We start from the raw sequence: 18438 nt of genomic DNA on the forward strand, positions 1-18438 counted from the left end.
TGCTAGGGCAATCACTTTCAGTCAACTCAGTGGGGATCCCCATGTGGGACCCTCGCAGGAGAAGGCCATTGTCTGTGAATGTCAGTTTACTCTGTACCTTCCACAATTGCTCCGGAGTTACCCTTAGCATCTTGGGTTCTAGTCCTAGGTTTTCAACCACTGTTTTCCACTTGCCCGATTCCATTGCTTCTTTTAGGATTCGAAAACACCTTTTGATGTGGCTTTGAGCTCTGCAACATCCATGGACTTTGGAAACATGCTTTCTGTGACCAGTCGTACATTGTTCCATGTGCTAATATCAATTCACCTGTTGGTGCACACCTCAATGTAATATAAGAATGTACATACATTTCTGCTAAGTTAAGGTGCAAGGGAGGAAAAATGACCCTGGCACGAGGTCAAGAAACAAACAACAGCTAAAGAAAGTTCATTCATGCACACTATGGCCAAATTACAGTCAAAAACTTGATATAATCTGAATATAACAACCATTCAACATCAAATGTTGCACTTTATTCGAACAGAAATGTGTAATTTAATTAAACAGTGATGTCCAAACATGTTCCAGTAAACGTTACTTGTGGAGGCCAAAGACCATTCACATTTGGCTCAACTTGTTTCAGGGAACCCCCCTTCTTCAAAAGCCTTACATACTGTGGATTGAAGCAAAGACAAACTAAGTTATAATTCCTAGTGAGTCACCACTTACAGACATTGTGTTGCATGCTACTCAAAAGGGAGTCAAGAGCTTCATTCTTAACATGTCCAACACCAATTATAACTCTATAAAGGCACCCTCAAGTGCTGTCAAGGAAATGTCACTCAGTAACATGCATGGGAGCCGTGCACATGTAGGTGCTTAGCAAGTATGACCGCCATTCTACTACTGTGTAATAACCTCCAGTGCTTTAAAGAAAAAATAATTTAGTTACATGCATGTTACATGCATGTAAACCTAGCACATTTGGGGTTTACATTTTGGTATACCCTTCCCTCGAATGACAGGCTGAGCACATTCAAGTTATTCATGTTCTCCATATGTATGTAGCCTTTTGAGGCTTCTTGACGGTATACTTCAAATAGATCAATTGTGACCTTCATTCTGCTGTTTCTTGCAGAAGGACTTGTCTGGTATTGCTTACCTTATGATTTCATGAAGGCCAGGTAGGCTTTGTTGTGGGCATTAGGTATTTCCTCCACCTGGGTGTTGTGTGCGACTCTTTCCATGCGTTGCAGCCCCCCCATGTGCTAGGTTGTGGCCTAGAAGCCAAAAAGGCAGCCTTTTCCCAACCATTTCTAATTTGTGTTAAATAGAAAGTGTTAAACAGATGGCAGGCCAATGCATGTTGGTAAAGGAGGGCTCAAACATGTTGTGTGTTGTCCAGTTAATTGCGATACAAGGTTTATCCCCACACGAAGAACAGGATTTATGGACAAAACAGGGGTGTTCTTTATCCGGAGACAAGCTAGCACTGGAAAGACAATTATGCCTCTAGCATTATTGAGGGTAGCGCTGGAGCATCTCCACTACCCCGTGCATATGCCTCAAGAGAGTCTTGCTGCTACAATTGCAGAAGATTGGTTTTCAATAAATACGTTGGAGCATGTGGCACAGTTTATTGTAAATGACATATTGTGCCAGAAATTTACTGCAGGGCACACTTTGCGAACAGCGAGAGGAGCAATCCCCAGACCCAATAGCCCATTTCAGCACCTACATATAGATTATGTAGATATGCGCAAGACATGCAACGGCTACAGATATATGCTGGTTGTGGTATGTCTTTTTTCTAGATGGATCAAGGCAGGTCCATGCACGCACCCTGATGCCACATGCAACGCCGAGTGAGGTATTCCCAAGATGGGGGGTGTGTGAGGTCTTGTGATCTGACAATGGATGGCATTTTGTAAATTAATTGTTTGAACAAATAGTTCTTCTATTAGGCATTAAGCATGGGTTTTTCTCAGTTTACCATCCACATGTGAATGGCGTCTGTGAGAAATTAAATGGACTGTTAAAAGAGATGATTGCAGAAATAAAAATAACTTTAAAGAAGGGATGGCTACATTGCCTAACCCTTGCCTTATACACTCTAAGAAATTAGCATGTCTCAATCACCATCTAACTCCTCATGAGTTAGTGGCTGGACGTCATGAGAACCCCCCTTGCTCCTCCAAATAGGTTAAAAATGGATGCCAATAGTGTAGTGAACAGATTAGGTGATGAGACGCATGATTATCTAACAACAATGACTGCAAGTGTTTCTTTCATGTCTCAACAAGTCAAGAACTGGAGGGCGGGGTCAAAGAGAAGTGACAAAGACAGCCAACCCATTAATTCAGAGGATCTATTGAAGCAGCCCGGCCTATAACCAGGGGCCCAGGTGCCGGTACAAATGTTAATACACACTTAAAGTATGTCCTGTTTTGAAGGACTGTATGAGGTGGAAGAAGATACTCCCACAGCTGTTAAATTATAAGGAAGGTGAGCTTGGCAGCGTTTGCACAGCATCAAACCATATAAAGAAGAAACCCAGACCCCTGCCCTGCAGTGGTTCCATGTCATTTCATCGCGAGATGTTTTTTCGTGGGTTTTTTTTTCCGCACATTTTTTATCAAAAAACCCATTGAATTTCTTTTGCATTTTTTTTTTAGGGGCTCCCCCCACAATCCCCCTTTCCCGTTCAGTTTTTATCCATTACCAAAAACCCACATCCCATATATATATTTTTTATAAACCCCCCACCCCAAAAAAAAACGATGGTTTTTTTTGATAAAAAATTTGCGGTCAAAAGCCCCGCGAAAAAACGTCCCACAATGAAAGGACATTGTACCCCTGCAGTTACCAACAGCGAAGCAAGAGAAGACGTTCCACACATGCAGACTCATTCCATGGCCAAGAGCAAAGACAAGGAGAATGAAGAGCACTGAAGCACTTTAAATTAAGGACAAATATCTTTCAAATTTAATAAAGGAATACATAGACTTGCAGTTATTCTGGAACTTTTTAGATAAGTTATAGAGACAATGCTTTGATGTACCAGAGCTAAATGAAAAGAAGCACACTACATCTCTTATTTTACGCATTGTAATAACAATACACACATTTGTGTAAGCTGTTTTTACATATATATATTATGGTCTTAAAGCTTTAATAAGAGGTCATGTGAACATTGTAACATTTCTCTGTAATCCGAATATTCAGAGTCCAAATAAGATTAGGAGTTTCAGAATATAAGAGAATCATTGCCATCAAGAAAATCGATCAGTTCTGTTGGGTGTCCTGACCCACGTTTAAGCTATCCTGCTACAACATTTGGTGCTGTGGGCTTAGGAAATTCAAGATGGCGGAAAACCCACATGTGCGCCGAAATCCAGGAAAGCTGCGCAGTTTGTGCGCCCACCAAAATGGTTGCCTCACTTGCCACCCACCAGTGCGAGAATGAAAGGCCGGGTTGCCATGAGGGAAATGGGTTGCCAAAGGAAAAACAGTAGCGCCGGTTAGCTTCAAAGCGCTTTAAAACCACCATTGGACTACCCGCACAGTAGTCTGAAACCATTGGGAATGGCAATGCTGATTGCCAAATGCAACCTAGAAGTGTGGGGAATTCATTTCTTAAATCCCAAAAATGAGTGCAGTACCAGTACTCACCACTATCCAAAAGCCGGCGTTTTAAAACCACTCTGTGTGTTTCTGAAGGCAAGTCAAAATGCCTATTTCTAACAGTGCAACATGTGCAAAATATTTACTGAACACCAGCAGACATTGGCAGAATGGAGTTTTGTGTGCCTACAGAATCTGGGAAATGAAGATCATAAGACAAGGTTTATAACAAGACTGGCTGAGCTGTGGATTGCAGCAGTTTAAGTTGCACTGGATTTAAAGACACTAAAATCGAAAATGTTTAGATTAAATGAGTGACCTATGTTTGGTGTCACATGCCTTTGTAACTGTTGAAATGTCATAGTTTTGCACTTAGAATCAGCATTCTAGCTGCATGTGTAAAATTGCAAGTTAAGTTAAAAAGCAACAAAAAAACCTGCCAGTTAGCTGAAGGTCTGGCTTAAGGAACTTGATTTTGCCTAGCAACTACCCATCATGAGTGAAACTTGAGTCACCACTGTGTTCCCAGGCCAACCTTCCTTTTGCTGCCCAAGCTAAGGATATGCCATCTATCTGATAATTGAATTATCTGTGCTCTGCAAGAGAGTGAACAAAGCCCTCTTCACTCAGGCAAAGGTTTTTATTACCGCAGTCGTAAATTGTAGCTTCCTCTTGGCAGGAGCTGGGAGGAGCACTGCCTGTGAGAGCAAGCTGGCTTGGCAGAACTGGAAAGAACCAGAAATTCAACCTTGTGCTGAGGGTAAACCACACCCCTTTGGAGCCAGAACATAACTTTAAAAAGATGAATAACTCATAGAGCGGACATGTGAAAATTTTATAAATGATACCATAATTCTTGTGATTTTTCTGCCCACAGTTTAAGACGTGGTAGGAACCGGTGGTATGTTCAGGGGGGTTTTAGCGGAAAAGTGGATATTACTCTAAATGTGTGCATGTTAAAAATCTGAAACTTCATCAGTTAATGTCCCTACCCCCTGCACACATGTATGTAAAGTTGGGTCCATGTCGGAAATTGAAAAAGCAGTTAAAAAGTCAATTATGTACACTCTTTGAATGCAAGCTCCGAGAATGAGCAGATTTGGACATAGACATGGCTAAATTCAGCCACACCATGTATATGTAATTTCAAACAACTGTGTAACTCTGAAGTATGGATTTTGATCATATATATATTTGGGTGCACAGATGACAAGGGAGGTTGTTTCAAGAGATCATAAAATGGCATCAATCTGACTCACAGTTCAGTTTGCCAATCAAGCGGAGGAATGGAAGCCTGACCAATGACGAATGAGAGGGGCAAGCCTAGTGATGCAACACACACACCCATTCTCAAGAAACAGATAAAAGCAGAGAGTCAGGACACATAGAGACATTCAATTTCATCTGCCGCTGGAAGCCCTGCCGGAAAAATCCATACTTACCTCCATCAAACTCCAGAAAGCCAAACTAGAGACTTCAATCTATCCAGAGCAGAGACCAGACCAGAGAGAAAGCAGTGCTGTGCCTAGCAGAGACCAGACCAGAGAGAAAGCAGTGCTGTGCCTAGCCGAGACCAGACCAGGCGCTGTGAGCAGAATCCGGAAAGACCTGACCAGACTGAAGATCGTGACCAAGTCGCTTTCCTGTTCAAAATCTCTTGTGAGTACTTAGCAAAACTCAGAACACATCTCTTAGTTTAAATTCATCTAATTCAATCTATTTAACCTAAGTAGAACTGCCTCCTAGCTGTCACCTGTCATTTCTAGTTGCAAGCTGCACTTGTCATTTTGAGCTTTTGAAATTGGCAAAACCAAAAACGACCTTTATTAATTCGCTCATATCTCTGCGACCGTTTGGGCTAGAGACTTGCAGTAACTTTCATTTTGAAGCTCAGATCCCAGGCTTTCCTAGGACCCCAAAACGGTAGAGATAGTCCTTGCGGTTCCTTTGTAATAGCGCTCGGCGCATCCGCGAATTTTGCCGCGATTTGCAATTTCTTCACATGTAAAAAAACTGCTGCTGCCTGATTTCATTTGCCAGAAATTCGTTTAACCTGCTAACTATCCCTGCATCATTGCTAGTGTGAGCCTGGACTAATATTAACTAGATACCACTCATCCTGAACCTCTAAAAGGGAATTAATAGCGTTTCCAGCATATTTCTCATTCATTGCTAGCACCTATCAAAGCATTTGCCTGTGTTTTCAAAACTCCTATCTGTTTTCTGTAAGCTTGCTGGGATTGAACTGAATCACATTGGATTGCATTTCTGAGAACTGTGTGTTTCCTTCCATTTCCTTGCCTTGCATCAAAAGGGGGGGGGAGGGAATTGCCAGAGAAAAGTGATTACATTGTTTTGTTGAAATCATATTGAGTATTTCTATACTGCATTTCATTCATTCAACCTTGCATCCATTTGAACTCTATAAAGCATTTTGTACCACTTTCTTCTTTTGTTCCTATTTACCAGTGTGCTACCTTATCCATTTCAGGTCAACTCATTAGTCATTATAAAGAAGTGTGCTAGTGCCAGATTCTCTGTTGTTCATCTTTATCATATCAGATTAAGTGTGCTATCCAATTATTAATTTATTATAAAGTGTGATATATATATTTTAATTTATCAAATAAACCTTTTAAACTTGCAAAACAGAACTACTTCTTGGCTCAGTGGGGTCAGGGGGATTCCAAGAGAGGGGTGTTATACAAGGGTAGTCATCCAGAACGCATGAACTGGACCTAAAGATATATCAATAAGGGTTTTCATTCAGTATTCTAGACTAGGCGTTAACTTGGCTGTAGTGCTGAATTGAATCCTCTTACAAAGTGGGGGCTCGAGCCGAGACGTTGGGTTAGATTTACCATTTGTGCAGCTTAATACAGTGTGCTAACTGACGGGATACATACATCCAGTCGGATCACCACGCTGCATCACGCTGTGAAGCATTCCTCAAAAGGGACACTCCAAGAAAAGTTCTGTTCTGCAAAACCAAAATACTAACTTCCGTAAGTCAGGACAGAGACCAATCTCTAGAATGACGACCTTGGTAGATATGAAAATAGCCAGAGAGCACTTCTTACACAAACTATTTGTGAGAGGTGAATGGACTCACCAGGACCAAACAGTCTGGTTGCAGGCCATCACGCAACAGGTCACTGAAACAGGGTCAGATATATATAGAGATCAGGGTCCATTACACGTGGCCCTGAGTGAACTATATATGGCTCCTAAGGCCAAAGATGAGCACGACAAGATTGTTAGGATAGCGGCATATTTATATTTATACATGGGAGCCATACAGAATAAATGTGCTGAAGGCCATGATCTGGCAAAAAGGCAACAGATGGCGTTAGAGAAGGCCCAATCTGATCTGGACTCTTCTGAGCAAAGGCTGCACAGAAGCCAGGAGTCAGAAAATGAGACCAGACAGTACATCACTAAAATAAAGGAGGATATGGATGTGCTGCAAAAGGAAAAGTCAGAACAGGATACCAGATTTCTGGCCTTGCAGAAGGAACACCAAGAAGGTTTGGACTCCCTACTGCAAAGCCAGAAAAAGCTGGAGCAACAGCTAGACTTCAATAGGGCATGTGCTGAGCAGGTAGTCACCCTGCAAGGCCACCTAGATAGAGTGAAGGAGGAGAGCAATAAACTGATTCTGAAAGACCTGGATACCCAGGCAGAGTTTGATCAGGAGCGCCAGAAAGCTGGTGCCTTCCAAAGGCAAAGGGACGACCTGGCGGCACAAATGCAGGCTCTTAGTCAGGAAAGAGACGCCTTAGGCCAGGAAGTCTGCCATTTAAAAAGGAAAATGGAAGAAAATCACCTGGCCCACCGGGGACTGGGTGACCTCCAAAAAGAAAACCAGAACTTGCTAGAGCACACCAGGAGGGTGGAGGATGCTCTAGCAAGAAAGGAGCAGGCCAATAGGGACACAGCTCAGGAGGTAACCCTCCTGCAGCAAAGACTGGCCCAGTTCTCCAGGACCAACCAGGAAGCACAGAGGGAGAATGAGGCCCTCTGTCAACACAATGATAGGCTCCAGCAACAGGTAGCGATGCAGGAGAAACTGATAGAGTCGAGTAAGGCCTTAACCGAGGAACTGAAGGCACAAATGCAGGCTCTTGCATTGCAACAGGGAGCAGGGGCGGATAGAGATGAGGTTCGCTGGGAAATGGAAACTCCGGAGCATAACCTCAGGAGCCCTAGTACCAGAGGCCCTCATACCTCTCAGTCCCTGGACTCTGCCACCCCCATGTCCCCTGGCGCACATGAGCACAGGGCCACAGGGATGGCAGATTACTATCCAGCCAGAAGCATGGGGCTCATAGGCCAGTACCATCCAGGAATGGAGGGGTGGGCATCCGGGTATGGGCACCCAAGTACAATACAGTTCAGTGGGGAACCCCAGGAGAGTAGGCCCATTAAGGGCATCCTGAAAACCTCTGCCCAGTTAGGTCAGTGGAGGGGGTACCCATCAAATCCTGACAGCAAGGAGGAATCTGAAGACTCCTCTGAACTGCGCAGGACACAGGAGACCAGGTCCCCACATTCTGCCAGCCATTCCCAGGCTCGCAGAATCCGGGAAAACCTGGAAGAACAGACGGGAACCTCTGGGAGCAGTGCCTCTGAGTCCGACGAAGAATGGACAAGGGTTACCCGAACCAAAAAGGCCAATAAGGCAAAAAGGGCCTTGCTCAAGGACCCCTTAAAGCAGATTAAGGCGATCAGGAGCGTCATCACGCCTTACCATAAGAACGCTAAGTATTCTGTTTGGGAGCACTTAGAGTTGTTTGAACAAATGATGGAGACTTTCCATTTGAAGGACAGCCAAAGCTGCATTCAATATGTAAAGTGGACCTTCTCCCCGGAATACTCCAGTTTCTTTGCGGGGCTGGAGGACCAAAATCATTTAAGATGGTCCACCTATAAGGCGGCCATCCTGAAACATTTTTCTGTTCACAGAAATCCTCAAGAGGCTCGCAAGGCAGCCTACAATTTGCAATGTGGGGAGGATCAGGCCCCACAAGAATTTGTGCAGGAGTTAAAGCGGGCTTTTGCACAGACCACAAGAAGGGTGCGCACGGATAGCCGTGAATTTGTAAACACGTTTTTCCATGCCTTGCCCAAATATATCATGACCCAGCTCGTGAGGGATTTTCACGAGAAAAGATCTTTAGACTGGGTCATTGAACAGGCTACCCGGATCTATGAGGTGCAGAAACCGATAGATAGCAAAAGTAATGCCCAGAAAAACCCCAAAGCCAACAGCACCCCTGCTGCTGCCAAGGTGGCAGAGGTAAAGGTCACCCCCGTTTTGGATTTGGAGATGGGGGGGCCTAAAAACCTACCTGCACCTAATAATGCTAGGCCCAGAAGGTCCTCGGGCCAGTCACAGACAGGGAGCCAGGGAGGCAGCCCCACAAATGGGGTCCCTCGCTCCCCTGATTATGTGAGTCCACGTTACAAGGGAAATCGACCCATCCTGGGTTATGTGTGGACTCCTCCAGCCGAAGGGGGGGGATCCAGACAAGCACCTAACCCAGGGAACTTCCCTCCAAACTTCCCACAGGAGGGCAGAAATTTACCAAACCCTGGGCAGAACTTTTTCCCCAGATATCCACCCGACTTTCAGCCCCAAAACCATCCATCCTTCTTTCCCCAATTCCCTGAGCCCAGACCACTGAATCCGGGAGAGGGGAGGCCAAGGGTGGAGGGGTACCCAAATCTTCCCAACCCGGGGTATTACCAGAGAAGGGACAGCTACCCTTCCCGGGATCAGCCCAGGGGAGAAAACAGGGCCCCGTATCAGCCTGAGCGGGTTTCCCAGTTAGAGCGCCAGGTTCAAAACATGGCGCGGGATATGGGTCACATACTGAGGGCTCAGCAGAACCCTCAGATCAGCATGCCGGCGCAGAACGCACCCAACTCTGGACCTGGTGCTCCAGAACAATGACGGGGGCAGCACCCCGATAACTCACCGGTTCCCAGGGAGGAGGCACAAGGGGAAGGGGGGTGTAAAGCCTTGGAGGAAGCTTCCTTCCTCACTTGTAAACAGCCCCTAGAAACCCAGGAACCGGAAACAAAATCTCTTGCCCCTGAAAGTCTGCCTCCTAAGGAGCAGAGGGGGGGTAGGAGAAACAAAAGACCCAAACAGACTCAGTTTGAGGAGGAGGTACAGATCTTCCAATTTGAGGGAGAGGGATCCTCCGAGGATCCTGGGGAAAGGATCTTCTCCTTCAGAGAGGGGGGAACTCCTCCCAAAGAAAAATGGGTCCCTAGGGATGCAAATCCAGACTGGGGAGATGTGGAGACTGAGCTACCGCCGCCCACCATCTCATCCCAGAACCAACAGCAAGAAAATCCCCTGGTTCAAACCCATCCTGGGGACTGCCTCCAAAAAGGGGGGGGCGGCCCAGAACCGGAACCAGGGGAACCCACAATGGCTCTGATCTCCAGTTGCCAACTTTTTCTTTCAGATTCCCAAGGCTCTCCACAGAATTCTGCCCAAATCTCTTCTCTTGCAATGTCCAAAACCAGAAAATTAGCCCACCAATTGTCCAAAAATGTACATTATCTGTGCCCCCTTGAGGAGAAGGAGGGAAGATATTATGCCCCGGTACAAGTACAGGGACAGGGTACAATCTCGGCACTGGTGGACACTGGATCTCAAGCTACCCTTCTGTCCAGAAGGGCCTTTGACGAACTGAATGCAGGAAGGGGAGAGAATTATCAAATTCCTCTCACCTCTCTTCCTGGACAACTGCAGAACTTTGACGGGAAGGAAATTCCCGTCGAGGGGACGGCAGACTTGGACATTAAGATCGGGCGACATAAGTTGAAACACCCGGTCATAGTTGTGACCCCAGAGGGCACCCCTTGTTTACTAGGGAATGACCTCCTGAGAAGGTTGTCACCCCTAATAGATTGCGTAAACAAGGTCCTCTGGACTCAGACTAGCCGACCCATAAAATTAAAACAGAGTGTCAACCATGTTAGTTTAAACGGCACATGCCACATGGTTGAACAAAAATCTGACCAAGTAGAATTTCACTTCCAGAACAACCAAATTCCAGACGTGACGGTAATAGCAGTAGGACAACAGACTGGTGATGGGGGGTCCTCTCTATTTCTGAAAATCAACCTTCCTTCCAGTCTAAAGTGGTATTCCACGCTGGAAGGAAACACTCTGAAATTCTATACTAATCCACAATCAGAAACCCCCACTCCTATAGTCCAGAAAGATGTGAAATCAGCTCAAAGCCTGGCTGATATTCAGCAAATTGGAGAGCAGCTGTTCATCCCTGTTCAGTTAAATGATGGGAAGGACTCTGTTCTCGCTCGAGTGTGTGTGAACAACGGTAAGAGCTTCATCAGCGAAGCCATGTTCCGCCAACTCCCAAAAGATCCAGCCATTCCCACCTTCAAACTGATAGACAAATGGGAAATGGACCTGGAAGCACCTGACTCCAAACATCTCCTGCCAAGCAGGTGTATGCTCAAAATCTCCATTGGCAACAAGAGCATAGTCCATAATTGTTGGGTCGTGCGAGACGTCACTGCCGCCTTTTACTTAGGCAGTGACATTCTCAATCGCTTTGCCATTAGTTTGGACCTAATAAACTTCAAAGCTTGGTCCCGATTAGCGGATAATCCCATGGGCTTTGATGATCCAGAAAAAGCATTTAGGTCAGCTCAATTGCTACCTTATGCAGTTGAAATTCAGGTTAAAGAGGAAGTCACCATCCCAGAAAGGACCCGACAATTCTCCCTGGAAGTGAAAGTTAAAAGGGGACAAGAGTTGAAAAACCCTGATGCTTACATACATCTAAATGCTTCTCTCCAACAGCAAGGGTTGGGGGTAAACCCGACTCCATTAGTCAACATAGAACATGACCCCATTCTAATAGAGGTGGATAACAGCGACTTAAAGAGTATTACTCTAGCCGCAGGCACCATTATTGGAATGGCGGTTGATGACCGACATTTCTCCATTGATCTTGTAAATGAACTGTTAGGACCCATCCCCAAGGACTGTTTTGACAGTGACAGTGATGACAATACAACACCAGACAGGATTTTTACCCGGCATGGGGGGAACTTCCTGGTGTACACTTCCTGCCCCTATGGTAAGGAAGATGTGACTTGTGACTTCAGGAGGGAGGAGGTGATTTTCCAGGTTCATGAAGGGTGCCTTGCCCACCTGAAGCCTCCAGTCCAAATCAGCACTCTGACCAGGGACTTCTCCACCCAGCTGGAGGAGGCCGCGGAGATAGCCAAACCAGAAGTCTTTCCAGGCTTCAGGCAGATGGTGGAAGAGAGAGTCAACCTAGCTGATGCCTGTGTGACTCTGGAACAAAAGCAAAAGTTGAAACAAGTTTTCTTGGATTTCCAAGATCTCTTTGCGGTAGACTCATATGACTGTGGTCGCACCGACATCCACACCACAACAATCCCCACGGACCCTGGCATGACTCCTGTGTTTGTGAAGCAATATCGCTTGCCTCTCGCATCAATGGAGTCCCTTACTGAAATCATTAAGAACCTTGAGTCCCGGGGAATAATCCGCCCAGTCCACAGCACCTTCAATAATCCGGTGCTGGGAATATTGAAGCCAAACGGCCAGTGGAGACTCTGTGCCGACCTCAGGGAGCTCAACAAACGGGTCCATACTTCCCGATGGCCTCTGCCCTACATTGACCAAGGGCTGGCCCAGATCCAGGGGTCACAGGTATTCACTGCAATAGACCTGACCAATGGGTACTGGACCGTGCCTGTCAGTAGGGAGGACCAATACAAGCTGGCTTTTACCTTTGGGGGCCAGCAGTACACATGGACCCGGACTCCCTTCGGATACCTTAACTCCGGTAATGAGTTCAATATTTTCCTACATAAGGCCATGCCCGACTTGGGTGCAAGGGGTAACCTGGCTTATGTAGATGATGTCCTCATCAAAAGTTCATCTGTGGAGGAACACATAGCGGAGATCCGTTATGTTCTGACGCAGTTGAGGGCCGCCGGAGCAAAACTTTCCTTTCAGAAAGCACAGTGGTGTAGAACCCGTGTTAATTTCTTGGGGCATGAGATTACTCCTCAGGGCCTCTGTCCCCAGGAAAAGAAAGTGGAAGCACTTCAGAAACTGAAAGACCCCACAACTCTGCGGGAACTAAGGAGCCTCCTTGGACTGACTAATTACAGCAGAAAGTTCATTGAGGGCTACGCAGAGATCACCAGACCCCTGATTCATCTCCTGAAGGGGGGGGTCAAGTGGGAATGGGGTCCAGAACAAGCCGAGGCGGTAAAACAACTCAAAAGAAGCCTCTCACAAGCGCCTTGCCTAGCTTACCCTATCAGAAACAAGGAGTTCTTCCTGGAAACGGGGTTCTCTAATACGTGCTTGACGGCAGTATTATACCAAAAGCATGACAAGGTCAATAAAGTAATCTCCTATGCGAGCAAAACTTTATCCTCTGTGGAGGAAAAATTCAACGATTGTGAGAAGGCACTCCTGGCAACGGTGTGGGCATTGAAGAATTACCGCCCGTTTATCCAGGGGGAACACATCATAGTGGAGACTCCACACCAGCCTCTGCAATATCTCCAAAGTGACAGAATCCGGGCCGGAAATGTGAGTAATTCCCGAATTACTTCCTGGATTCTGTCAATGCAAGGCTTTCCTGTGGAGGTCAGATATGGCCAAAACAAGAAGAGTCCCCTCGCGCAAGGTCTGGCTGACTTGCATGATTGTGCCAGAGAAAACTGTCTCGAGGACGAAAGTCTAAAAATAAAGGACAACATGGAGGCATACCTTAATTCCCCCCACAAAGTCTTTGAAGAAGACAAGTGTGAGGGAATGCCCACTGTCTATGTGGATGGATGCTCTTACCATGTTGACAACGACGGGGAGAAAGAACTGGTGGCGGGCGTAGGGAATGCATGGGTGAATGAGTCCCCAGAACCCTCCGCTGGATACAAAATTGGTCCCCGAAGTAGTCAGGTGGCAGAATTGATGGCTGTGCATCAGGCCATCCTCACTGCTGTCCAGCATCAACTCCACGAACTGGTCATAATCACAGATTCGGATTATGTACGGAACGGGTTTGTGGAGCACCTGGTTAATTGGAAAACCAGAGGCATGTTATGTGCTAACAACAAACCCTTGAAACATGGGAAGTTGATCCAAAACATTGATGATCTGGTCACCTCGAATGGGATGACCATCTATTGGAAGAAGATCAAGGGTCATTCCAAAGTAGAGGGACCAGACAAAACTGGAAATGACTTAGCTGATCAGCTGGCCAAAACCGGGGCCATCCAAGGGGATCTAATTGAGATTGAGTCCCTGTTGGGGGAAATCCAGGTCACTACCTTCACTAGGTCCCAGACAAATGCTCACAACGACCTCTCAATTGCACAATGGAGTAAGGAGACCCCTGATGCTGATTTGATTACTGCTCAGAAGGGGGATCCAATAATTGGTAAATTTTACCAGCACCTTGAGGACCCTGAGAACTTTCCCCTGACGGATACCGATTACATTGGGAAAGAGGACCTAAGAGTGTTGATGAAATGTCCCAAAATGTTCCGGATCCAAGACGGTTTGTTGGTAAGGAAATCCAAAGCTGGCCACGATCAGTGGGTGGTTCCTACCTCATTCCGAAGCCTGATGTTAAGTCACGCCCATGATGCGGCCACCGCCGGTCATAGGGGGTTTCACACAACACTGGAAATCTTAAGAGAGGTTGCATACTGGCCACGCATGGGCCAGGACCTCAACCAATACCTGAAGGGTTGCCTTGTGTGTGCACAATTTCAGCCATCATCCCTCACACACCGGGCGCCTTTACAAAAGAGGGGAATGACACTGCCATGGTCAGATTTACAAATCGACTTTGTAGGCCCTGTGATTCGCTCGGCTAGGGGGAATAAGTACATGTTGACCGTGACATGCTTGTTTACCAAGTGGGTGGAATGTCTCCCAGCCCCAAATTGCAAGGCAGAAACTGCAGCGGCCTTGATGATTAACCACATCTTTTCCCGTTTTGGTCTACCTCAAAGGATTGAGTCAGACAGAGGTAGCCACTTCACCAGTGAAGTAATGACAAAGATGTGGGAGATACTGGGGGTCAAGAGAAAGCTGCATATTGCTTATAGACCAGCTTCTTCTGGGGCAGTAGAGAGATATAACCGGACAATTGTGAGCATATTAAAGAAGTTTGTGGCAGATTCTGGGCCAAGTTGGGATATCCGATTACCTCTGGTCCTAATGGCTATCAGATCTACCCCTTCATCTGCAACCAAAATGTCACCATTTGAGTTGATGACTGGGCGCAAGATGGTGCTTCCGCAGCATTTGCTCTACAGGACCCAAGAGCAGACACTGATAAATGCCTCCACTACTCATGAGTATGTAGAGAATTTAAGGAAACACCTCCAACATGCTTTTGCTTATGCTCAGCGGAATCTAGAAAGATCGACTGATAGCATGAAGACCCATTATGACCTGAAAACTTCCAGGAAGGAATATCAGGTGGGAGACCGGGTCTATCTATACAACTTCCAAAGGAACCAGGCCAAGCAGCGCAAATTTTTGCCTACATGGAAGGGACCCTTTGAGATCGTCGATAAGATCTCCCCTGTGGCCTACAAGATCCGCATCCCCAAAGGTGGTTCGGCAGAGGGGGAAGACAAGTGGGTCCACATAAACCAGTTGAAATGTTGCCATCCCAGGCACACTCTGCAACAACTGGAGGAATCCTCTGGAATCCTAGCGGGTACTGTATCAGACTAATTCAGTTCCAATCATAAAACATACCACATCTAGTCTCTAACATACTGTGATTGTATGAAACTGTCTCTTAGTCATACTGTTTTTATTAAAATAAGAATGTAATGTTTCGTTATGATAAAATGCATATGCTGCCCCACTATCTCAACAGTGGTGGAAAAAATCGCCTATGAGTAGATATTGCCGCTTTTGCTTTATCATCCTAGGAGAGATGAAACCATGAAGGATGACCAAGAAGGACGATCCGGAGACCGGGAACGGAGATCCAATGGGCCCAGTGGACCGCCCAATACTCCCATCAGGACCGGCGAGGAGAACCGATCGATCAGTACCGGATGGAGAAGAAGATGCTGAACTGTGCCATCTACAGAAGAGGAAGAAGATTATGCGGACAGACCGGTGCATGGGTCAAAACCCTTGTGCACGCGACTCCCCATCGACTCAAATTCAAAGTGCAGTCGCGTGGGGGGGACTTGTTGGGTGTCCTGACCCACGTTTAAGCTATCCTGCTACAACATTTGGTGCTGTGGGCTTAGGAAATTCAAGATGGCGGAAAACCCACATGTGCGCCGAAATCCAGGAAAGCTGCGCAGTTTGTGCGCCCACCAAAATGGTTGCCTCACTTGCCACCCACCAGTGCGAGAATGAAAGGCCGGGTTGCCATGAGGGAAATGGGTTGCCAAAGGAAAAACAGTAGCGCCGGTTAGCTTCAAAGCGCTTTAAAACCACCATTGGACTACCCGCACAGTAGTCTGAAACCATTGGGAATGGCAATGCTGATTGCCAAATGCAACCTAGAAGTGTGGGGAATTCATTTCTTAAATCCCAAAAATGAGTGCAGTACCAGTACTCACCACTATCCAAAAGCCGGCGTTTTAAAACCACTCTGTGTGTTTCTGAAGGCAAGTCAAAATGCCTATTTCTAACAGTGCAACATGTGCAAAATATTTACTGAACACCAGCAGACATTGGCAGAATGGAGTTTTGTGTGCCTACAGAATCTGGGAAATGAAGATCATAAGACAAGGTTTATAACAAGACTGGCTGAGCTGTGGATTGCAGCAGTTTAAGTTGCACTGGATTTAAAGACACTAAAATCGAAAATGTTTAGATTAAATGAGTGACCTATGTTTGGTGTCACATGCCTTTGTAACTGTTGAAATGTCATAGTTTTGCACTTAGAATCAGCATTCTAGCTGCATGTGTAAAATTGCAAGTTAAGTTAAAAAGCAACAAAAAAACCTGCCAGTTAGCTGAAGGTCTGGCTTAAGGAACTTGATTTTGCCTAGCAACTACCCATCAGGAGTGAAACTTGAGTCACCACTGTGTTCCCAGGCCAACCTTCCTTTTGCTGCCCAAGCTAAGGATATGCCATCTATCTGATAATTGAATTATCTGTGCTCTGCAAGAGAGTGAACAAAGCCCTCTTCACTCAGGCAAAGGTTTTTATTACCGCAGTCGTAAATTGTAGCTTCCTCTTGGCAGGAGCTGGGAGGAGCACTGCCTGTGAGAGCAAGCTGGCTTGGCAGAACTGGAAAGAACCAGAAATTCAACCTTGTGCTGAGGGTAAACCACACCCCTTTGGAGCCAGAACATAACTTTAAAAAGATGAATAACTCATAGAGCGGACATGTGAAAATTTTATAAATGATACCATAATTCTTGTGATTTTTCTGCCCACAGTTTAAGACGTGGTAGGAACCGGTGGTATGTTCAGGGGGGTTTTAGCGGAAAAGTGGATATTACTCTAAATGTGTGCATGTTAAAAATCTGAAACTTCATCAGTTAATGTCCCTACCCCCTGCACACATGTATGTAAAGTTGGGTCCATGTCGGAAATTGAAAAAGCAGTTAAAAAGTCAATTATGTACACTCTTTGAATGCAAGCTCCGAGAATGAGCAGATTTGGACATAGACATGGCTAAATTCAGCCACACCATGTATATGTAATTTCAAACAACTGTGTAACTCTGAAGTATGGATTTTGATCATATATATATTTGGGTGCACAGATGACAAGGGAGGTTGTTTCAAGAGATCATAAAATGGCATCAATCTGACTCACAGTTCAGTTTGCCAATCAAGCGGAGGAATGGAAGCCTGACCAATGACGAATGAGAGGGGCAAGCCTAGTGATGCAACACACACACCCATTCTCAAGAAACAGATAAAAGCAGAGAGTCAGGACACATAGAGACATTCAATTTCATCTGCCGCTGGAAGCCCTGCCGGAAAAATCCATACTTACCTCCATCAAACTCCAGAAAGCCAAACTAGAGACTTCAATCTATCCAGAGCAGAGACCAGACCAGAGAGAAAGCAGTGCTGTGCCTAGCAGAGACCAGACCAGAGAGAAAGCAGTGCTGTGCCTAGCCGAGACCAGACCAGGCGCTGTGAGCAGAATCCGGAAAGACCTGACCAGACTGAAGATCGTGACCAAGTCGCTTTCCTGTTCAAAATCTCTTGTGAGTACTTAGCAAAACTCAGAACACATCTCTTAGTTTAAAGTCATCTAATTCAATCTATTTAACCTAAGTAGAACTGCCTCCTAGCTGTCACCTGTCATTTCTAGTTGCAAGCTGCACTTGTCATTTTGAGCTTTTGAAATTGGCAAAACCAAAAACGACCTTTATTAATTCGCTCATATCTCTGCGACCGTTTGGGCTAGAGACTTGCAGTAACTTTCATTTTGAAGCTCAGATCCCAGGCTTTCCTAGGACCCCAAAACGGTAGAGATAGTCCTTGCGGTTCCTTTGTAATAGCGCTCGGCGCATCCGCGAATTTTGCAGCGATTTGCAATTTCTTCACATGTAAAAAAACTGCTGCTGCCTGATTTCATTTGCCAGAAATTCGTTTAACCTGCTAACTATCCCTGCATCATTGCTAGTGTGAGCCTGGACTAATATTAACTAGATACCACTCATCCTGAACCTCTAAAAGGGAATTAATAGCGTTTCCAGCATATTTCTCATTCATTGCTAGCACCTATCAAAGCATTTGCCTGTGTTTTCAAAACTCCTATCTGTTTTCTGTAAGCTTGCTGGGA

At 45.8% G+C, this 18438-nt stretch overlaps 1 protein-coding gene across 5 annotated transcripts in view; it reads right to left on the reverse strand.

The window, feature by feature from the left end:
- CADPS2 (calcium dependent secretion activator 2) overlaps window positions 1–18438 on the reverse strand; it is a 2822196-nt gene that overhangs the window by 1709008 nt on the left and 1094750 nt on the right. The window lies entirely within an intron of this gene.

This window comes from Ambystoma mexicanum, chromosome 12 (assembly GCF_040938575.1).
Source record: "Ambystoma mexicanum isolate Mex_15411 chromosome 12, UKY_AmexF1_1, whole genome shotgun sequence".
Taxonomy (NCBI): Eukaryota; Metazoa; Chordata; class Amphibia; order Caudata; family Ambystomatidae; genus Ambystoma; species Ambystoma mexicanum.